The following is an 18,987-nucleotide window of genomic DNA, read 5'->3' as shown; positions in this document are numbered from 1 at the left end:
TCCAGCACCCTCACAGCAAAGTTTCTCCTCCTGCTCAGATGGAACTTCCTGGGTTCCAGTTTGTGCCCACTGCCCCTTGGCCTGTCCCTGGACACCACTGTCAGGAGTCTGGCTCCAACCTCTTGCCTGCCACAGGTCCTTTATCTGCTGCTGAGCATTGCTCAGCTCCCCTCTGGGGCTGCCCTTCTCTAGGCTCAGCAGCCCCAGGGCTCTCAGCCTTTGCTCCTCACAGAGCTGCTCCAGGCCCCTCAGCACCTTTCTAGTTTCTGCTGGACTCTCTCCAGTGGTTCCCTCTTGCACTGAGGAGCCCAGAGCTGGAGCCAGGACTCCAGAGGTGGTCTCCCTAGGGCAGAGGACAGGCAGAGGAGAATGTCCCCTGACCTGCTGGCCACACTCTTCTTACTGCACCCCAGAGCCCAGGGGCTCTCCTTGTGGTGCCTGCTGAGCTGTGCAGAACTGCTGGGCTGGGGCTGGATTCTCCATGCAAATGGAGCCTGGAGCTCAGGACAGTCCCAGTGGTCACACACACCATGAGGCAGCCAGCATGGGAACAGCTTCTAGCCACAGGAGCAGACTGCAGGCCTGGGCAGGTGCTGGCCCCAGGCACTCCCAGAGCAGGCAGCTGGACCAACCTGTATGCAAGCTTGCACTGCCCTTGGTTCCTCAGGGTCAGCACTTGCTTGGCACTCCCCAGGACCTCCAGGACTCCAAAGTTCACACAGCCATCTGCACCTGCAGGACACCCCCAGAGCGAGGGAAGGGATGGGGAGGATGCTGGAGCTGCTGCAGGCTGCACCCAGTCAGGAGACAGAGACTGGGAGAGCTCAGCTGGGACAAAGCTCTGCTCAGCAAGTCTCCAGCCTTGCAAGGTTTCTCTGCCTGCTTTGCTGCCCTTTGCTCTTCTTACTCAGAGAGGATCTGTAGGGCTTAGCAGCCAAGGAGCTCAGCCTCTACCTCCTTGCTTCCAAGCACAGATCAACCACTTGATGTGCTGTACTGAGCCTTCAGGAACTGCCAGCTGCTTGTTCCCACCCCTGGTGTTTCAAAGGGGCACACTTCAAGGTGTGAGAGAGGCAAGGCACTGTGTGACCTGACAGTGCTTTACTCCACACAGCTGGCAAGAGACCTGTGCCATGGATCCATGCCAGGCCTGCATTGCTGTCCCACCCCATCCCATCCCATCCCATCCCACCCAATCCCACCCCACCCCACCCCACCCCACCCCATCCCATCCCATCCCATCCCATCCCACCCCATCCCACCCCATCCCATCCCCCACTTGCCCCAGCAGTGCAATGCAGCTGAACTCCTTTGCTCTGGGGCCAGCCACTGACCTTCAGGCAGGGTGATGTTCAGAGCAACTTCGTAGGCCTCAGCCACAACTTCAATGTTCTCCACCTGAACAACACCCTGGACATTCTCTGCATCTGAAACCTGAGGCAGCAAGAAGCAAACCCTAAAGTCATTCTCCTCAGTGTTCCTGCTAAACAAGAGGAGTCCTTGTCTCTAGCAGCTGTCTTTACCCAGCCTGGGAGGCAGTGTGATGTACAAACACCCACAAGAGTCCTGAGGTGTCCCAGAGCAGGTGGCAATGACAGCCAACTCTCTCTTAGCAGGCAGCAGCCTCACTGCAATGCAGCCTCTAAACCCCAGGGAGCAAAGCCTTAATAGCCAGAGGAGGAGACTCCACAACCTCTCTGGGCAACCTGCTCCAGGGCTCCAGCACCCTCACACCAAAGATGTTGGAGCCTCCTGGCTTCCAGTTCCTGCCTCTTCCCCCTTGTTCTGTGCTGGCACCACTGCCTGGCTCCAGCTTCTTGCCCCCCACCCTCAGCTCTTGCTCAGCACTGAGGTATTCCTAAGCAGCATCCTTCAGTGAGGGTCCCTTGGTGCTAAGGGCCCAGACAATGTGGGCTCAAAGGAATCTCCTCAGGGCTCATCCTTTGGCCCTCTTTGCCTTCAGACACAGCCTCCATCCCCCAGGGCCCACAGCACTCTGCCCAGCTCTGCCAGGCAGGGCCCTGTGCCCTCACCTCCAAGCGGAGCTTCTTCTCCACGCCGAGAGCCTTGCTGCTCCTGAAGCACAGCTGCACGGCCAGCTCCGAGCGGGGCCCGACCGTGCCCTGCCTCTGCGACACCGAGAAGCCCTCGCCGAGGCTCTCCAGCCCGCTGAGCCTCCAGGCCACCGGCAGGGGGCAGCTGTTCCGCAGCAGCAGGCTCCTGCTGTGCTCGCTGCGGAGACACCAAGGCTCAGTGCCAGCTGCTGAGGGGCACAGCGGCAGCCCTGCCGCTGGCAGCAGCCCTCCCCATGGGGCTGAAACCACCCTGCAGGTTTTGCTCTTTGCCACAAGCCTGAGAGGGGAGGCCCCTAGGGAGAGCTTGGTGGCAGAAGGGGATCCAACAGCAGGCAGAGCCAGAGCCAGAGCCACTCTCTCTGCACCAGCAGAGGAGAAGCAAATGCATCAGGGCACCCACTGCTGGGGGGCTAGAGCTGGGGACTGTCATGGGACATCCCAGCCAGCAAGGAACGGTGAGCAAGAGGCTGGCAAGTGCTGGGAGCAAGAGGGCTGCTGGCCCAGCCTCCAAGCTGAGGAAAGGGAAGCTGCAGCAGAGCCACCCCCAGCAGAGTGCCCCTGGCCTGACTGACCTGTGCAGAAGCACCCTGTTGAAATGCAGCTGCTTGGGGCTGACCCCCAGCTTCACCTGCACCCCTTGGCAGCACAGGTGGAAGACCACTGGCTCTGGGTTGCCCTTGATGCAGCAGATGAGGCTGTCTTCCACCAGGCCAGGTGAAGTGGGGTATGCCCAGATGCTCAGCTCCTGGCCCCAGCCCCACAAAGAGAAGCACAGAAGAACATTCAGTGAGCAGGAGGGGCAGCTCCTGGGCTCTGCTGCTGCTCCCTGTCCCACCTGCCTGTCTCCTACCTGCTTCTCCTTAGGTCCCAGCTGCATGCTGGCAGGCTCCAAGAGGAAGGTGCCCCCACTGCCACCCCGCTCAAAGGAGAAGTGCACCTCTGCCTCCCAGGGGCTGACATTGCAGATGGAGAGCTGCTCGCAGTTGTCATCCTGCAGCACAGCCTTGGACCTGGCCACAGAAAGGGCAAAGGCTGCAGGGGAGCTCTGTCAAGCAGCCTGAGAGAAAGGCTCATGTGGGACACCTTGCATGCTGCCTGTGTTCATTCCCTGCTTCCTTGGATGCCCAGCCCACACTTGGTGTCTCCATCCCAGAGGTGTGCACAGGCCACTTCAAGAGGCCTTCTACAAACCAGGACCTCAAAGGTGCCTGGCAAAACAGAAGCACAGCAGGCACCTGGATTCCTCCCCTCCTCTGCTGGCTTTCCCTCCCTGCAGGCTTCCCAGGAAAGTGTGGCAAGAGCTCAGCTTCTCTCTTCCAAAGCAGCCAGGAGACTGCCTGGGCCCAGCTCCTGGGTGAGCCTGAGGCTGAGGGCGGGAAAGCAAAAGGATTCCTTCCCAAGAGGAATCCCAGAGTTCACAAACACCTCCTGGTTCAGGTGTGGGACAGAGGTTGGTGGGAAAAGGTCAAAAAAAGGCAATGCCTCAGCCTGGCCAAATCCTCTTTTGGGTTTTAAACTCTTTTGATTTAACCTCCCTGGGGTGTCAGAATGCCACCAGCTCTCCAGAGCTCCCCTGCAGACAAACCTCCATTTCTAATGCTGAAAGAAGAGGGAAGTGAAAACCAGAAAGATGCCAGCAGCTACAGGGACATTATTTTAAGGCCAGACTCTATCCAGCAGTGAGGATCAGGAAAATGGAAATCCCCTTTGCCCTGCCCTGCAGGTGCTTGTCCCCCAACAGCAGCTCCAACCATCAAGTCTTGCTGACACTGCAGATTTCACGGAGGGTTTCCAGTCCCTCAGCAGAAAAACTTCCTTTGCTCCTTCAGGCTGACCCACAGAGCTCCCAGCACTTGAAACAAACAGCACAAAGCTGCTGAAGCTGAGATGGGGGCTGACAAGTGACCCCAAGCTGCTTTCAGGCCGCAAGCAGCACCTGGCTCTGGCCACCAAAGCCCCCAGGGGGCAGGAAGATCAGCTCCATCCCCCCCAGCACTCCTGTGCCTGCTAGGTGCTCAAGTTGCCACAGCTGTGCTCCTTCGAAGCCACCAAACTCCCAGCTCTCTGCCCGGGCCTGCCCTGAATCGTGCCCCTGGGTGCATGTTCCTGGAAGCACAAGGTCCTGCAAGCAGCACAGCTGGGGGCTGGGCAGCACCTACCTGTCTCTTGCCTTGGCACACAGCAGCGGCCCGAAGTGGAACATCCCCGTGCTCAGGACATACTGCTTGGAGATGATGGCATCAGCTGCCTTGCTCTGCCTGCAGCGAGGAAACACCTCCCTGGCACAGAGAGAAGGAAGAGTTGTGAGATTCTCTGAGCACAAAACCTGCTCCCAAAGGCTGAACTCTTAGTGCTGGCTGAGGCACAGCACCGCTGCCCAGCTCCAAGCACGGCAAGAGATGCTGGGGGGCTCAGGCAGGTCCCAGGGGCACAAGGGGCAGAGTCTCAGCTCTGAGCTCAGGGGCAGCAGAGCGGGACGGCCCCAGGGGCCAGCCTTACCGTGGCTCCTGGCTGATGCTGGGGTACAGGCAGGTGCCCCTGCAGTGCAGCTGGTAGGGGCGCTTGGTGCCCAGCAGCTCGAAGTGCAGCCTCTGCTCAAAGCTGCCCAGCAGCGCGGAGCTGAAGTGGACCTGCAGCACCACCTGGCCCTGGGCAGGCACTACCCAGCGGTAGCTGCTGAGCCTGGCAGGGAAAGAGGAACCTTCAGGCACTGCTGAGGAGCAAAGGAGAGCAGGAGGAGCCATGGTGGAGCTGGGGTGGGAAACCTCCTTGGCAAGCTGGCCCTGAAGCAGAGGGATCCCTCCTCCCTCACAGCTCACCTGGCACAGCTCTCTGGGGGGGGCAGGGTGTCCACGTGCCTTTGGTCCCCCTCAGAGGAACGGCTGGGGGGTCCTGTGGCTGGTCCCTGGAGATCTCTCCTGCCACAGCCAGAGCTCTGCTTTCCCCTCACAGCCTCCTGGCTGCTGCTGCCTTTCTCCCTTCTCCAATGGCCTCTGGCTGGGGTGCCCTGCTCCTCTGAGGTCTTCACCCCAAAGGGAGAGAGCAAAGGGAAAGACAGCTGAGACCTGCCCTGAGAGCCAGCACTGCAGGGGAGCTCTCAGCAGAGCAGAGCACAGCACAGGGGCAAAAGCCTCTCCTTTGACCTGCTGCCCACATTGCTGGGGATCAGCCCAGGATAGGGCTTTCAGCACTCAGTGCCAGCTCCTCTCCATCTTTGCACCTCCCAGCTGAAGGTTTGAGGGGCAGAGCAGGCTTTGCTGCTGAGGCTTTGCCTCTCCTCTCAGACTGGCCCTGTGTTTCAAGCAGAGCTCTTTCTTCTGGACAGCCAGAAGGGATCTCTGCAGGCTTGGGCCCTGTCACATCTGCACTGCCCTGCCACTCTCACCCTTTTCCATCCCACCTGCCCCTTTGCCCCCATCCAGCCTGGTCCCTGTCCTGGCACCTTCACTGTGGGCACAGTGGGGACATCCACAACACTTTCAGGAGCCTCCTCCTCTTCTGGCCCTGTGGCAGCTGCTGGCAGGAGCACAAAGTGCTGGAGGACTTCTGCAGGCACCTCCCGCTTGGCTGGGCAGTGAACCACAGAGTAGACAGCAGGGGGAGGAATGGGGGGCCCTGAGGGACCCAGGCCCAGCTCATCCAGCACCTAAAGCAGAAGAGCAAACCTTGGTCATGCTCCTGTGGCCTCTATCCTCACACCTCCTGAAAGACACTGAGCTGTTAGGGAGCTCTGATTGACTGAGGTGGAGCACAGCCCTTGCTCTGCCCAGGGTGGGGAGCAGGCTCCAGAGCAGGGCCAGGACTACAGGTGGCACCTGCAGAGGAATCTCTGCCCCAAGTGACTCAGCTGAAGGGAGCAAAGCCCAGGGGCTGCCCTGGCACCCCCTTTCTCCCCAGACTGGCAGAGCAGCTGACAGGCAGGAGGCCTGCACAGAGAGCACTCCCTCTGCCCCCAGCCAAAGCACAAGGCTGCTGAGGGACAGCAGCAGCAGCCTGGAGAAGGCTCTGTGCCCTTGGCACCCGCTGGGACACAAGGCCCCAGGGCCCCCACGGGGCAGGCTCAGCACCTGAGCATTGTGGGGCCCTACCTGCTCTGCCCCTGGCAGCTTCCTGCTCTCCAGGATGGTGCTCAGCACATCTGCAGAGCTCAGCACCTCGATGTCCAAGCAGGGCACGCCGACTTCTTGGCCACTGGCTGACCCTGCTGCACCTCCCCCTTCCAGCTGAGACAACTTGGGGGCCTCAGGAGGCTTCAGTTTCTCCAGGAGCTCTTTCTCCTGCCTCTCCTGACGCTCCTTCTTTTTAGCCTTCTGCCTTCTGGGCCTGGATAAATGCTGCTGCTGATCTTCTGCTTGCTGCTGAGCTTCCTGCTTTGAAGGGGACAGCAGGACACCCTGCACCCTGTCCCAGCATGACAAAACACGTGCCACATCTTTCTGTGATGCCTCATAGGCCTTAAAGCTCAGGGCCAAGTTCTTGCTGTCAGCCTGGCCTTGCTCTTGGGCTTCTAGCTCTGAGCAGGTGTCTGCCGGGGCAAGCTTGCTCTGCTTCTTCTCATCTTCCTTGCCAGCTGCAGCAGAGTCTGGGCCCTCCTTGGCAGAGCCCTTCTTGCCTGCCTGCTCACTGACACTCAGCTGCTTGGTGCTGCTGCTGGATGTGTTGATGCTCTGGGCAGGAGGAGCAGGAGAAAGCCATCAGCATTTCAAAGCAGGACTCAAATGCTGCAGGACACTGATGATCTTTACAACAGCAGCCCAGGCATCATCTGTGCCAGGTGCTCTACAAGTCCCAGGCCAGAACACAGCTGGTACCCAGGTGAGCTCAACTGAAACCAAAGCCCTCAGTGCCAGACCCACAAGCAGTCAGCAACATAGGAGCTGCCCCAAGCCCAGCAGGAAACTCCAGAGCCCTCCTTCCTCCTGAGCACTCCTTGGGGCTCGTTTCTGGGGATGCTGAGTACCCCTGACTCTTTAGGAAGCCTGGCTGCTCACAAACACCTGGGTCCTGCTGCTCTCTCCTGCCAGGCAGGCAGGAGCAGACCCCACTTCCCAGGCAGGCCCTGGCTCAGAGCTGCAGGGCACAAGCAGGGTGGGGAGGAATGCTGGACCAAAGCCACCCAGGACTTCCCAGGGCATGTCTGGAGTCGTGTGGAGCCAGGACTCCAAGGCAGCCTGATCCCAAAAGAGCAGCTCACCCCCAGAGCTGTGGCAAAGCCCCTGGTGAAGCAGCAGCACCATCAGGCACCAGCTGTTGTTTCCCAGCACAGCCCCAGCCAGGAGCAGGCTGCCCAGCACGGCCTGGGGCTGCTGCATTCTCAACAGGGCTGCAGCTCAGCGGGAAGATCCCCAGGGCTCTTGCTCACACAGCCACCCACCTCCCTGACCAGAGGCTGCCTTTTCTGCTCTTTCTTGCTCTGCTTCCACTTCCTCAGCTCCTCTGCCTCCTTCCAGTGCTGCAGCTCCTGCTGCTGCTCAAGCTCTTCAGCCAGCCGCTGCAGCGCCCTGCAGCAAGGCAAAAGGAAAACAGCTCTGAGAGTCCCCACCAGAGCCCTGGGCTCCTGCACTTCAGCCACTGACCCTGAGCCCATGCAGAGCCCTTACAACCTCTCCAGGGATCTCCCTCAAGCTGGGGAGGCTGGGAACATTCCAAGGGAGGAAAGGGGGGAGGGGGTCTGCAAGGCCAGCCCCAGTGAGGCTTTGCTGTTGGAAGGGCTAAATCCTGCTGCTGCTCCAGTAAGGTCCCCCCAGGCACCGGCCAAAGGCTGCTCCACCATCACTCCACACTGATGCCTGAAGCTCTCTCTTGATTTCCCCGAGTAAAGCAGCTGACCAAGCACTTACCCCTAGTTCTCCCTGCACCAGTGCTCAGAATCAGAGACTCACAGAATCCCTTTGGATGGGAGAAATCTTTCAGATCATCAAGTCCAACCAGGAGCCCAGCACTGCCAGCTGCCCACTAACCCATGCTCCTCAGCACCACCCCCACAGGGGTTTGGCAGTCTCTCCAGGGGACTCCACTACTGGCCTGAGCAGCCTGGCCAGGCCTTGATAACCCTTTTGTGGTGAAGAAACTCTTCCTCATGTCCAACCTAAACCTCCCCAATGCAGCTTGAGGCCATTTCCTCTTGTCCTATCGCTTGGTCCTTGGGAAAAGAGACCAAACCCTGCCCCTGGCTCCAACCTCTTTTCAGGGAGCTGTAGAGAGCCAGCAGGTCTCCCCTCAGCCTCCTCTTCTCCAGGCTAAGCAATGCCAGCTCCCTAAGCTGCTCCTCACCAGCCCTGTTCTCCAGAGCCTTCCCCACCTTCATTGCCCTTCTCTGGACACACTCCAGCCCTTCAGTGTCCTTCCAAAACTGAATCTAGGCGTGGAGCTATGGCCTCCCCAGTGCCCAGGACAGGGGGACAATCCCTTCCCTGCTCCTGCTGACCACACTATTGCTGATCCCACCCAAGATGCTCACTGATGCCAACTCTGCTCAGCTTGTCCAGCCCTTCTCCATGGGCATGGCCTGCTCCTTATGGAGGACAGCCACAGCAGTCAGAAAACAAAGGCTGCAGCAGCTCCCCTCCTGCAAAACAGGCTCTGAACAAACAGGATTCCTGCTGGAAGCCAGCTGGGACTGTGGGAAACCTGTGCTGTCTGTCCTGGGAGATGTGCCTCACACAGACCCACACCACAGCCCCTCTGCTGAGGTGAGGAAGGGCTGAAGGGGATGGGAATTAACATCATGAAATTAGAGACCCTCAGAAGCATAAGGGCAAGGCCAGCACAGAGCCCAGCTGCCTGCAGCAGGCTCTGAGCCCGAGGCCTCAGCACTAGCAGCAGGAGGAGATGTTCTCAGCTCCCTGCAGGAAGGTCTCTCCTCTGCTGGCAGCCAGGCAGGGGGAAGGCAGCATCCCTGTGCCGCTCGGCAGGGACACTTTTGGCCTCTTCTCTGGAACCTCCCCAAGCCCAACCAAGGGCCCCAGAGCAGGGACACCTTGCAGGGACACTGTGCTGGGCAGCTCCCCACAGAAGGCTTACAGACCTCTGCCTCCTCTCCCTCTGGAGCTGTCGGATCCTGCTCTCCAGCTGAGCTTTCTGCTCTTCCGTGAGGGCATCAAACTCCTCCTCCCCCAGCTCCCAGAGCTCTGCTTCCTCCCTCCTGGCCGCTTCTTCCCGCTGCCGGCCTTCAGCAGGCACCAGAGGGGAGACAGAGCAGAGCTGTGCTGGGGGAGCTGCGAGGAGCCACAGCTCTGGCCCAGCCCTGCCAGGAGCCAGCAGGCAGCTCACAGCCCTGCTCCCAGCTCCAAAGAACCCCCAAACCAGCACCAGTCTGGCACAGAGGCATGGTGCATAGCCGGCTGCTGCTCAGACATTGAGCCCCAGCAGCTTGCACCTGGGCCCAAGCTTCAGTGCTGGAGACTGAGAGAAGTCTCCCAGCCTCAGCTCTGCTGTGTTCTAAGCAACAGTGAGCTGCACCAAGGCAGGAAGTCAAAGGCTTCCTGAAACTACCTCTCACCAGCTCTGCTGCTGAACCAGACACATGTGGACAGGGCTGAGGGCTCTGGAGAGAAGCCTTGGGAGGCAGGGAGATGAGGATTCTCACCTTCCTGCTCCTCTGCAGCTGCCTGCCTGGCTTGCCAAGAGGCAAAATCCTGCAGCAGGTTGACAAAATAGATGTGAGGTTGGTTTCCAACAGCTTTGAGCAGGCAGAGAAGAGCAGACACTGTGCTGCCTGCAAAGAGGCTCTGCAGGCCATCAAACACCACTCCCTGGGAGCAGTCCCTCAGCTGTGAAGAAAGGCCAAGAGAAAATCAGCTGTGCCATGCTGCAGCTCTGGGCCACTCAGTGACAAAGGTCACCAAGCAGCTGTGCCAAGCTCTGAGCTGTCCCCACGGCCCTGCCAGCTGCTGGCATCTGCAGCTTCCCCCAAGGAGCCCAGGACCCCTCCAACAGCAGGACTCCTCCTGCTCTCCCAGTTGTGCCTCTCCAGCAGGAAGGTGTCCTTTGCCCCCTGGCCACGCACCTGCAGCCTTTCAGAGAGGATGGCCACCAGCAGCTCTTCGGGCAGCACGCAGCTCACCGGGCCCAGCTCTGCCACCGTGCTGCCGCTGGGGCTCAGCCAGGGCTGCGCAGGAGGGGCAGAGATGAGAGGAGAGCCGGAGGAGCCCTGCAGTGTTGAACAGCACCACACTGAACATCACCACAACATAAACCCCCTTGGCACCCCCTGGGCAATCCCAGCTGCTGGCCTTGGAGCTGAGCTCTCTCCCTAGCAAGGGACTGAAAGGAAAGCGCAGGCCAGCGGCTCCGGGGGACAACCCTGCAGAGCACAGCCCTGGAGCAGCAGCCCCCAGCGCTGGCACCAGCACACAGCACAGGAAGGACAAGCAGCTGACCAGGCCTCCTGGACTAGCCTGATCTTCAGCTGCCCAGGCCAGGGGGGGTGTCCCCATCCCCGAGGGACTGAAAAGCCAGAAAGATGTGGTGCTGAGGGACACGGTGTAGTGGTGACCTGGCAGTGCTGGGTCAGCAGCTGCATTTGATCATCTTGGAGTCCTATCCCGACCAAAACAGCTCAAAGCTCACAGAAAGTTCCCTGGCATCAGCCAGGGCAGGCCATGCCTCACCTGGGAGCCTGAGGACTCCGTCGGAAGCTGTCTCTCAGCAGAAGCCTGCCCCTTGCCGGCCGCAGCTCTGGGCTGGCCTCGGGAGCTGAGGGGCTGCTGCCTGCCGTTGTCCACAGAGCTCCGGGGCCTGGCCTTGGTGCTGCGCCGCCGCCAGAGGGCAGCAGCTGCCCTCACACCTGCGGAGGGCCCAGAAGGCTCAGGGGGCTGCTGGGAGGAGCACACCAGCACCTTCCACCCCAGTGGGCACCCTGGCAGGGACACTGCACTCGCTGTTCTCCAGAAGCAGCTCCTTCCCTGCTCTCCTCTTCCTGTGGCAGGACAGACCAACCTGGCACTGCAGTTACAAGCCAGAGAGGTTTGGATGCCTTGCCCCACCTCCACTGTCCATCTCCACGGGAGACAACCCTGCCAGGGACCCAGACCCTTCTTCCTTCCACCAGCTTTCAACCCAGGCAGGTTCAAAGCTGAGCAATGCCAAGGTAGCCCAAGCAGAGCCAAGCTGTGGCCTCAGCCAGCAGAGCCTGGGCTACCCACTGCCCCATAAAGGCTCCGCCAAGAGCTTGGACTCAGGTGGAAAACAACTCAGTGTGCAGGAGCTGCAGGAGCTGACAGCACCCCCAGGGAAACCGCGGGAGAAAAGAGCTCAGCTACAGCATGGCTCTCATCTCAGACTCCTCTGGGAGCTCCTGCCCTTCCTCTTGGCCTTGTGAAGCCACAAAGTCAGTCACCTCATGCCTAAGGAGCCACTTCAGAGGGCTGTGCCTGCTGAAAGCAGGCAGAAGTTCTGCCTGATGGCCATGAGGGACAGGGTGGAGATTGCACGCAGGCAAGGGAAAAGCTCTGAGAAAGATGCTGGGGGCTTCCCCACCCCTAGCAAAGGAAGCTGTGCAGAGAAGGGCAGGGCAGGGCAGGCAGAGTGCCCTTGCATGAGCCCTTCGGCTGGCGTCTGAGTCCCCAGGACTGCTCTCTGCAAGGGCTCTGCCCTGCTCTGTGCTGCACCCCTGCTCCTCAAGAGCCCCCGGGGCTGTGCCACTGCTCTGGAGCCAGCAGAAGCAGGAAGCCCCGGGGGCTGCAGCAGCGCTGCTCCGGGCCCAGCCTGTCTCCTTACGGCCATCCTGTGCCTGCTGGAGGCTCTGCTGGCTGCCGGCGGCGCTGCACAGCTCCCGGGCTCGCCGCCCTGCCGCGCTGCTCCCGGCCGCCACGGCCTCGCTCACCACAGCGTCCAGGGACAGGCAGGCGGCGCCGTAGTGCTTGGCCAGGGCGGCCGCTGCCGACGTCTTGCCTGCAGAGAGAGGGAGGCTGCTTGGGGACCCCTGCGGCCGCAGGGCTTGCCGGGGACAGGCTCTGCGAGCTCCCCAAACAGAGGAGGACTTCATCCCTCCCTTAGGGAGCCACTTCAAGCCTGGGCCTGGGGCGCTGCTCTGAGCCCTGTGCCACCACCACTCAGACCATCCCCTGGCCTGTGCCGCTTGGCGTTGCCTCAGGCAGCAGCTGGGCACAGTTTAGGGCTCGGGCCGGGCTCGGCACTGCTCCACAGGCAACAGGGACACCAGGCACCGTGCTGCCATGCAGCAAGGGGCACATGGTCACCCTCCTGGGGGGAACCAGAGCCCAGCTGCATGGACACCAGATGAGCCACACCACTGGCACCAGCTGCTGAGGGCCTGGGACCACCCCAGCAGAGCTGTGCCTCCCCCTGCAGCGCTTCAACTGCTCAACCCAGCACCGTGCTCCACCAGGACATGCCTCTCCTGCTTCCCCCCTCCTCACAGCCAAGAGCTCCAGCTCAGGTACCTGCCAGGGGTGCCCCATGGATGATGAGCACGATCCCTTTGCGCTGTGGGGCTCCTTCAGCGACGCTGAGGTACCGGGCGAGGGCCCTACGGACTGGGCTGGCCTCCAGTTCTTCTGTGGCCTCCTTGATGCTGGTGGAGCTTGGCTGATGCTCAGCTGTGCAGAAATGGGTAGAGGAGTCAGCCTCCTGCCTACCTGTGATCCTCACCATCCCCTCCAGCCCCTCAGATCCTGGCAGAGGAGACTCTGCTCAAACCAATGTCACATCCATGGACTTCCTTTCAGCTTGTGCAGATCAGGCTCTGCCCTTGATGCTGCTGAACATGCCCCTAAGTAAATGGGGTGGCAGCAAGAGGAAAGCAGAGCATGCAGCAACACCTAAAAGGACTGAGAGAAATCTCCTTCCATCAACTGTCTACATGGTCCTCATGGGAGCTTGGTCCCAGGTCCTGCTGAGTAAGGAGGGCACAGGCAGAAAGGGGCATCTGACAGAGCCCCAAGGGAGAGGCTCCACCTGGGTGCTTTAGAAATGTCACTGCAGTAGATGTGGCTTGGCTCTGAATTCACCAGAACAGCCCTTAGGAGGTCACCCAGAGCACCTCAGCTTGCAGTGCCAGGGAGGAGAGCAAAGGCGCTGAGCTGCCCAGGACAGCTTCACCATCAGCCTGACCCCAGCAGCTCCCGGGGCAAAGATGTTCCTTTGGGGAAGCTGAGGAAAACTCCCAGACCTCTGCCTTGGCCCTGGCCCTCCTGCAAGGGGACATTTTGAGTTCTTCCCCAGACAGGGCAGACAGAAGCTTGCTTTGCTTGCTCTCATGGCTGTCACAAGTTTCACCCTGGACCTGCTCCACCAAGCTAGGGAGTGAGGAGAGCTCAGGGGAAGGGGGCTGGGCTCCCTGCTGAGCCTCCACTCGAGACAACCAACGTCAAACCTTCAGCCTTGTCCTGGGCTGTTGGGTCTTGAGGACTGGACCTGGCCTGCTCATCCTGCAGCCTCTTCTGGCCCTGACAGCCCTCTAGCAGCTCTGGAGGCAGCTGCTCCCCTGGGGCACGTGGAGGCAGCAGCAAGGTCCTGTGGCAGTCGTAGTCTTGCAGCTGCCGCAGGATCTGTGCATGGGAAAGGGAAACCACTCGTGGGAGGCACTGCTGGAGCTCCAGCACAGGAGCTCCAGCACAGGAGCAGCTCCCCAGCCAAGCCATCTTCTCCCTCGGGCCTCCCTCCCAACACCAGGGACTAGCCAAGCCCCTCCACAGCCTGCCAGCAGAGGAGCTAACCCTGCAACACCACCAGGCTTTGCCCTGGCTTCTGTCTCCAGCTCCCTGGCACGAGGCTGGGAATGCTGCAGTGCCCTGAAGCTCCAGGAACGTGGCCTTGGGGACCAGACTTTGTCTCTTACCTGCTCCTCAGCAAGGTACTGCTGGTCAAACTCCAAGGAGTAAAACTCGATGGGGAACTCACAAGGGTTCTTCACCACCACTGTGCCCTGTGCCCCGGGGCTGGATGGCAGCACTGGCCCCAGCTCCAGCACTTCAGGCTGGAACTCCAGGCGTGGCTCCAGCCCACTGCCCGAGACCAGCAGCTGGAGGTGCTGGCTGCTCTGGCAAATGTTGATCTTCAGCTGGCTCAGGTAGGGCTTCTGAAAAGAGAAAAGTGCAGAAGCTCCTCCATGAAGTGCCAGGTGGCAGGGCCTCAAATTCACCCCATGCCCCAAGGCCAGGGATGGTAGCAACACCTCTGAGGGGAATGGAGAACAGAAAAGAGGACAAGGAGGGATGGTTTGGAACTGAAAAAGGGAGATGCAGACCCCAAGGAAAGGAGATGTTTTGGAAGGTGAATGCTGAGCCTCTGGCCCAGGCTGCCCAAAGAGGTGGGAGATGCCCATCCCTGGAGCCCTCCCTGGGACAGTGCAGTGCTTAGCAGAAAGATCCACAGGGTTATCCTGCCCAGTGCCCTGGCACTGCTGTGTTGGGCAAAGAGCAGCCGAAGAAGAGGGGCAGAGGAGGCAGACAGGAGGGAGGGGAGTGTCCTCTGCTCAGTGTTTGGCTCTCCAAGCCCCCTCTGCAGAGGCTCCAGCAGGGGAAGCTGAGCTTGCAGAAAGCTGCATGTCGAGGAAGAGCTCAGTTCCTGCTCCCTGCCTGGGCTCTCCTTCCCACACTGCCCTGCCAGACCTCCTGGGGCTGACATCCACCCAGCTCACCTCTTCCACGGGGGAAAATCTAACTTGCAGGTTGCACCACTGCCCAGGGTCCAGGACTCCAGCTGAGGGAAGCACCTCAAAGACAGAGGCCTTGGCCTTCAGCTCCTGCAGCAGCTTCTGACGCCTGCTGGCTGGCAAAGCTTTGTCCACCTGAGCACAAAACCAGGGGGGTGAGGTCTCCTTGCTCTGGCAGGACACAGCTGGCTTCCTGCAGTGCTGGCACTCGTGGGGTAGGAGCACACATCCAAACCAGATGTGGCCAGCACTGGCCTAGAACTGGTGGCAAAATGTGGAGGCAGGAGAGGCAGCAGGGGAGGGTGCTCCTCAGAAGAGGAGCAAGGGGTGAAGATGGCAGAAAGTGAAGCACCAGCTGGTGAACAGGCCCAGGGGCTGCAGCTTTGCTCTGCACCCTCCAAAGCCTCCTCAGCCCAGCTGGAGCCCAAGCGTTCGAGCAGCCAGAGGAGCAGAGAGGACAAGAGAGGAGAAAGAAAGGCAGCCAAGAGGCTCCAAGTCACACCCTGTCTGTGCTTTACCTTCTGAGCAGGCTCCTCCCTGCTGAGGAACCACTGACAGGGCAGTGGGAGCTGATTGTAGAGCCGGATGGTCTCTTCCTGGCACTGCCCACACTGGACAGCAGAGAACTCCAGCCTGGCCCTGGAGAGGCTGAGGGAGGGCACAGCCACCTTGGCACGGAGGAGGACACGACATGTGGGTCCTCCTGCAACCTAGTGAGGGACAGAGCATCCAGGTGAGATCCCAGCCTGCCAGCTGCCCCAAAAGGCAGTGTGGGCACAGGGAGGGGGGGAAGCAGAGGGCACCTTGATGGGCAGCAGTGCCTCCACCTCGCCCTGCAGCAGGGTGGCACTTTGGGGCTCCAAGCACACAGTGAAGGTTCTGCTCTGGGAGCAGGGCAGCTGCTTCACGAGCCCCAGGTCCACGCTGAAGCCTTCAACAGATGGAAAGGAAGCAGCTGAGGCACAGGGGACATGAGATGGCTCACAAGCACCTTAAGTGTCCTGGCTAGCAGCTCTGGGAAGGATCTTTTGCACCTCCAGAAAAGCTGCTGCTCCTTCTCCCTTGGCAAAAGCTTTGCACAGCCAGAGCCCAGGAGCCACAGGGGAAAGGAAAACATTGCAGCTGAGGAGCTCCAGCAAGTGCAGGGAAGGACACTCAGAGCTCTTCAAAGAACTCCCATGCCATGGTGCTCCCTACAAGCAGCTGGGAGGAGACCTCTGAGCACCCTTTCTGCACAGCAAGGCAGCGATTGGTGGTGCTGCAGCCTTGCCTCAGGGCTGATGCCAGAAGCTGTTGGGATACCCCCAGGGGAGGCTGAACACAAGCCCCAGGACCTCGTGAGCCTCACACCAAGCAGCTCAGCACCACCAAGGCTCCAGCTCCTTGCAACACAAGGCCAGCGAGTGCACAGAGAAGCTCAGCTGCTGCTGCTGGCAGCCAAGTGCAGAAGGTGCTGAGAGGTGCCCAAGGTGCTCACCCACCCAGCCCCTGCAGGGCAGACTTAGGGCAGCCACAGGCAGGCCAGGCCCCTGGGCACTGCTGGCCAGGAGAGCTCAGGCTCTAAAGCAGCAGGTCCCAAGGAGGACAAAGCTTTACAAACAAGTGCTCCAAGAGAACTCCCCATGGCCAGGGGCTCAGGCTGAGCTGTCCCAGGCAGGCCACAGGAAGGGTCCCCAGCACTGCCTACCTGTGCCACGCAGGAGCTGCCCACAGACTTGGAAGGACACAGGGAAGTGCCCCGGGTTGGTGACCTTCACGCTGCGCCTGTGGATGCCACCCAGAGCCACGCAGCCAAAGTCCAGGATGTGCTCAGGCAGCTCAGCTCTGCAGGGAGGAGGGAGGGCACTCCTGAACCCACAGCCTGGCCACGTTGCCACAGGATGGGAGGTGCAAATCCACTGGGAAAACTCAGCTCAAGCTGCTGACACCCAACACCTGAGCAGCCGGGGACAAGACTCTGGCCGGTGCCAGGGGAGGCAGGGCCCAGGTTCCAGCAGCTCCCAGGGGCACCTTCAAACACAGCTGGTTCCCAATGGACACTGCCCACAGCTCCTGTGCCACTGCAGAGAAGCCCCCTGCAGCTCCACTGCTCTCAGTGCAACTGCTGAGCCTGGCCTGCAGCCCAAGCCTGGAACTGCTTCAGGGCCTTGTCAGATTTGAGCCCCAGGAAACCTTCACCCAGCTCTGTCCCCAGAGCCCCAGGGACCACAGCCACCAGCACCTGCAAGACCCATGGGCAGGTCCTGTCCAGAGCCATCCCACTGTTCTGCAGAGCATCTTCTGCCTGGGCTGGAGCCTGCTGCAGCTGCTCCTCAGCATGAAGCAGCAGAAGGAAGGACCAAGCGACCTAGGAGAGCCCTGCAGTCCCCCCAGCCCCCAAGCCCCCAGCTGAGACTTTGCCAAGCTGCTCTGGGGCCAAGTGTGGTCTGGTGGGAAAAAAAGGAGGCCAGTTCTGAGCTGCTTCTTTCAGAGCTGCTCAGCAGGAATGCTGTCTGTGCTGTCTGGAAGGGCCTGATGCTCTGCACTGGCTCCATGAAGAGAGCCCAGCATCTGTGGGCAGCTGAGCACCCCCAAAGCTCAGGGAAGTGAGGACACTCAGCTGCTCCCAGGCAGCACGGCACAGCTCTCAGGAGCAAAGCCTTTGTGCTGCCCACAGCTGTGCCCAGCTCTGCAGAGCCCAGCAGCTCTCAGCAGCAGGGCTGCACTGCTGGCTGTCACCCCCAGAGCACCTGCAGGTGGCTGTGGAGGTCTCTACTCACTTGAGAAGCCTGCGGCGAGCCTGCAGCCTAAAGGCAGCTTCCTCTGGGGCACTGCAGGCCACAGCTTCCTGCTGCTCCAGGATGTGCTCCTTGAGCAGGATGTCCTCCAGCTGCATCTGCAGCCCAGTGTCCAGCTGAGGCAGGGAAAGACAGGGGCTGCTTAGCCAAGGTCCTTCCCAGGGCATGGGCTTGGCTCTGAAAGAGGATCCCATCCTGCTCTTCTCGAGGGGGTGATGGAGTCCTCGTCTCACTGCTCAGTGCCTGGGACACCTCCAGCTCTCTTGGGCAGCACCTTCTCTCCAGAGCTACCAGCTCCAGCACCCTCACCTGCCCAGACACTGCCTTCAAAGCTATGCCAGACACAGATGGACAAGCCAGGAACTTCTCAGAGCTCCAGGGATTTGCCTGCCCACAGGGAGTGCCGAAGCAAGCTGGACAAAAGCCCTCTGGAGCAGGAGACCAGGAGAGAGCTGCTGCCTCTTGCAGATGAGAGCTGAGCACAGTCCCAGGGCCAGCCCAGGCTGCTGCTCTCAAGCTCTGCAAACCTGGCAGGGCTTGGCCTGGGAGGAACAAACAGCCCAGGGATGGGGCCCCATCAATTCACCCCCATGAGCATGGCCTGCAGGATCTCAGCCAGCTGCCAGGAAGCTCCTCCAGCTCCAGCAGGGACAACCTCCAGGGCTGGACAGCCCCTGGGGCAGCACTCAGCTGATGAGAGTCATGGCTGAGTGTGGGCAGGGAGGTCCCACCTGCTAGCAGGGCCCCAAGAAGCCTGTTGTGGGGTACAAGGGGATGCAGTGACACAAGGTGGAGAGGCTGGCTCCTGCCACACAGGGCAGCAGCTGTTCTCACCGTGGCAGCCAAGTCATCTGGGGTTGGTTCTGTGGCTGCAGCCTCCCCCAGGACAACTTCTCCATCTCTCTCACTGTCCTTGGCCATCTTTTCTCTCACCTTCCTGAAGGCCTTCTCATATTTCTCATTTCCTGAAGGCAGAAACCCCCCAGAGTGCAGTGTGGGCATCTGAGCTGGGCAGCCCCCTCCCCACACCACCTCTCCCAGAAACACTCCTCCAGCAGCTCAGGGCACAGCATTGGAAGAGACCTCGAGGATCATCCAGCCCAACCTGTCACCACAGACCTCATGGCCAGACCATGGCACCAAGTGCCACATCCAATCCCCTCCTGAGCACCTCCAGGGATGGGGACTCCACCACCTCCCCAGGCAGCACATCCCAATGACCAATGACTCGCTCAGTGAAGAACCTTCTCCCCACCCCCAGCCTAAACCTCCCCTGGCACAGCTTGAGACTGTGTCCTCTTGTTCTGGTGCTGGGTGCCTGGGAGGAGAGACCAACCCCTTCCTGGCTACAGCCACCCTTTAGGTAGCTGTAGAGGGCAATGAGGTCACCCCTGAGCCTCCTCTTCTCCAGGCTAAACAACCCCAGCTCCCTCAGCCTCTCCTCACAGGGCTGTGCTCAAGGCCTCTCCCCAGCCTTGTTGCCCTTCTCTGGACACCTTTCAAGTCTCTCAATGTC

At 60.5% G+C, this 18,987-nt stretch overlaps 1 pseudogene; it reads right to left on the bottom strand.

Moving 5' to 3' along the window:
* LOC137450032 (hydrocephalus-inducing protein homolog) overlaps positions 1 to 18,987 on the bottom strand; it is a 73,492-nt pseudogene that overhangs the window by 11,982 nt on the left and 42,523 nt on the right.

Source organism: Melanerpes formicivorus, unplaced genomic scaffold (genome assembly GCF_026170545.1).
Source record: "Melanerpes formicivorus ecotype bairdi unplaced genomic scaffold, bMelFor1.0.p_v2 SCAF_34, whole genome shotgun sequence".
NCBI classification, from domain to species: Eukaryota; Metazoa; Chordata; class Aves; order Piciformes; family Picidae; genus Melanerpes; species Melanerpes formicivorus.
Note: the sequence above shows the minus strand (reverse complement) of the source record. Positions and strands in the feature narration are given on the sequence as shown.